The sequence below is a fragment of the Mus musculus genome, chromosome 8 (assembly GCF_000001635.26).
Source record: "Mus musculus strain C57BL/6J chromosome 8, GRCm38.p6 C57BL/6J".
NCBI lineage: Eukaryota > Metazoa > Chordata > Mammalia > Rodentia > Muridae > Mus > Mus musculus.
In genome coordinates, this window is record NC_000074.6 from 20,257,551 (window position 1) to 20,261,199 (window position 3,649).

The window sequence follows — 3,649 nt, forward strand, 5'->3', positions numbered from 1 at the left end:
GATCCTGTTGTGGCGTCTTACTTGCAGGCAAGTCGGGCGTCCCACATTACACCAGGTCATGGTGTGTCAGAAGAGGAGATCAGGGACCCAGAATTGCCATGCAATTTGTCCAAGGTCCACAGCAGGCAGGCAGCCAAGCTGGGCTTCACCCTCAGGTCTCCTTGACTCCACATTCACGGTTGTTTATTCTTCCTCACATCGTTTTCAAACGAGGTTGCACAACAAAACGGTTTGAGCAGCTGACAGCCCAACTGCTATGGGGACCAACAGACAAGAGAACTTGAACTTGTTTGTAAAACATCCAACCCGCCACTTCCACGACCTCCCCACCACGCTGCCCAGCACAGGAAAGAGAGGACAGAGCTCAGCAAACACAGCTTTCTGGCATTCCCCTGAGGCTGCTGGCCATCAGCCACAAGCAAAGCACTGCCAGGGGACTCGGGAAACCTCTTGGGATTGAGCATTTTGAAAGTACCCATTGCTGCCCTCCAGTGTCCCCATTAAGAAGGTCAGCCTCTCCTAGCCTTTGGTATCAGTAGTTCAAAAGGAAAGAGAAAATACATGTGGGAAACAAAGAAAGAGCAGGCAGAGCTTGCTTTATTTATTTACTTATTTATTTATTTATTCATTTATTTATTTTCACTACGTTGGATTACACTGGGGTAGGAGGGAAGGTTGTGTATGTATGTGGCTTGAAGCCACCCAGTGCTGTCCTTTAGTGGTGGATTCTATATCACAGCCATTAGTCACAGCAATTTGAATTTAAATGTTAATTAAAATTAAACTAAAATCTGGTCTCAGGTTCTGAGCGCTCTGGCCACAGGTAAATGGCATCTGCCATATTGGCCCTCGCAACTAGAGATGACTTCTTTGAGACACAGAAGCACAGAGAGTAGTTTTCTCAAGATCAAAACAGCTAAAAGTAACATGTTACAACTCAGATTTGCGTGCATGGTCAACAGACATTCACCATCTCTTCCAAGCACTTTATCACCTACAGCATTAAGTGGGGGTCCCCCAGATCCTGCCCCTTCCAAACATAGCTCAAGCCCATGTTCCCTGCCTATGGCAGGAGCTAAGGTATCTGTTGCCTGTGGCTATGCCATGGGAAGGGGCAGAATAAACATGGATCTTACCTCTTTCATCTACAAAGAAGGTGTTGCCTTGATGTTAGTCAACATCTTTGAGGGGACAAGGAAGGAAGTGGAGAAGATACCTTTAAAACAAAACCACACTGTTTAGGAGAAATCTCATATTTATTGTTTTGTGCTGTTTTATTGAGACTCGGTCTTGTTCTGTAGCCCAGGCTGGCCTTTTACCTACCTGCCCCAGCCTCCTGGACTCCGAGATTATACACACACACCATCATGCCTAGCAAAGAGAAAATATTTTATGATAACGTACAAATCAAATAAATGCATACTTATATGCAGGAATGCACATACTACTAGTTGTGTGCACCCAAGTACACACACACACACAAAGATAAAAACATTTAGGGAAACCCATGCTTGTTAATACTGACAGACAGTACCATACCACGAACGTTTTGGAAAGACAGCCAAGAATGTGTCCCCAAGGCAGCACAGAGCTGCATGTCTAATGGTGCTGGCTTTCCTGATCTGTCTCTGATAAATATCCCAGTTCCAGAAGCATCCTTGAAGGTTCATTGGAGGCATACAAGAAGCCTCCCAACTGGCTGACAGCCAAGGGATGCAGACAAGAGTTAGGCAAGAGCAACCAGTGCTAAAAGGTGGTCCACAGATGTTAGCATCAGCAAGAATAGAGAAGCAAGCCCATGAAGCAAGTCTCAGTCTCCCCAGACTAAGACTGTCACAGCTTAGAGCCACAGCTCTAAGGGACTAAGAGCCACAGCTTGGCCTTCCAAGGTAGTGTGAGACCCCATAGGACCATCAAAGGTCCAGGTCACACACCCTAAGTCCCAGCAGCCAAATAGGTTCCCAGAGAGGGAGGAAAGCAGGACAGACGGCCAGGACCGGAACACAATAGGACAATGCCAGGCATGGAACAGAAGCCCTGAGTGTAGGAAATGCCCTATCTGTAATTGCCCCCACACAGGAGAAGAAGAAAAAAAGCCCAAGTACAAACGGAAAGCTGGGTAAACAAAAGGTACCAGGTTGCATTGTATATAGCACATAATGGAGTATTTCCCTGCAAGTTAAAAATCCACACAGTCACTACAAAGAAGTTGCACAGGCACGATGCTGAGAAAGAACCTGTACACAGCGGATCTGGGCCTGGAGACCCTGTTTATACACAGCTCCATAACTCTCAAGAAGAATCGGCATGGTCCGACTCCTGCGCACCTCTGGCTGGGAAAGTGTGGATGTGGACTTGGCAGGGACATCAGGCAACTTCCGGGTGATTAGGAATGTATTCCCCCCGCCCCCACTGAACCATATATTTAAGTTCTATAAACTCACAGTGTGCATGTCACTCTTCAGCGATGTGTTTTTTGGTTTTGTTTGTTTTGCATTATCAACTGTATTCTTTTTGTTGTTGTTGTTGTTGTTTTTTTTTTTTTGTTTTTCGAGGCAGCTTTTCTCTGTGTAGCTCTGGCTGTCCTGGAACTCACTTTGTAGACCAGGCTGGCCTTGAACTCAGAAATCAGCCTGCCTCTGCCTCCCAAGTGCTGGGATTAAAGGCGTGCGCCACCACCTCCAGGCCAGCGATGTGTTTTAAAAGAGAGGGAGCCTGCTCACTATCTGAGCCAAGTACTAACTGAACCAAGGGCAGGAGGCCTCACTGTGCAAGTGAACCTACTGGTCTTGGCCTGAAGAGGGCGCAGTTGTTGTGTCGTTCCCCGTTTCCCATCTTGCAGGAAGTGTTCCAAGACAAACAAACCTGGCTCCTAAGAGAAGGGAGCTGTCTCATGTTTATCCCATACCCCATCCATGCCTCAAGGCCACCAGAGAGCCCTGCTTCAGGGGTGCAGGAGTAAGGGGCAGGTAGGACAGGGTGCACCCTTGGTTATTTTAAACCTCTCCTCTGTCCATGTAAGACCATACAAGTAGAACCTGCAGTAAAAGACCCTCGAGGTCTGACACACACCCCCCATCCCTCTTGACCTCCCATGGAGGTGGGAGGTCCCTTGGTTCTGAGGGTCCTGGGAAAATATTTCCACAGGTAGAGGGGTATTAGATCTGCAAGTGATGTGCCCAGGTTTGCATAAGGGACAGATCACTATGGCAACCAGACTGGAGTCTTGAGAGTGAGAGGGCAGCTAAGTTTGACCTCAAGACAGGCCTGGGTTGTGAAGAAGCCCCAGGAGAGAGGTGGAGGTGGGGACTAGAGAGAGGACTGCAGTCATGAGATACTGAAGAGGAAGGTTTCTTATAAATAATAGCTGATTTCTGAAGGGTGGAAAGGGGAAGACATTGAATGATAGAACTGTTCCAAGCAGCTAAACCTGAGAACATGCCAGAAACCAGAGCTGGTCCATAATTGGAGGGTCCATTTTGGAACTGTGTGGAAAGCCATGAACTGAATGGGCCTGACAGTATAAAGAATACTGTCTTAGTTAGGGTCTTACTGCTGTGAACAGACACCATGACCAACGCAACACTCATTTAATTGGGGCTGACTTACAGGTTCAGAGGTTCAATCTAGTATCATCAAGGCGGGAACA

The 3,649-nt window shown here is 47.4% G+C and overlaps 1 long non-coding RNA gene across 2 annotated transcripts; it reads right to left on the reverse strand.

Annotated features, from left to right (window-relative positions):
* Positions 1-6: 6 nt before the first annotated feature.
* Positions 7-3,649, reverse strand: Gm40468. 2 transcript variants are annotated; one of them, XR_870186.1, is made up of 3 exons: positions 3,610-3,649; positions 1,137-1,216; positions 7-254 (listed from the first exon to the last, which is right to left on the reverse strand). It is a non-coding gene; the product is annotated as a predicted gene, 40468 (long non-coding RNA). The 2 variants fall into 2 exon arrangements; XR_870187.2 differs by lacking the exon at positions 3,610-3,649 and adding an exon at positions 1,324-2,532.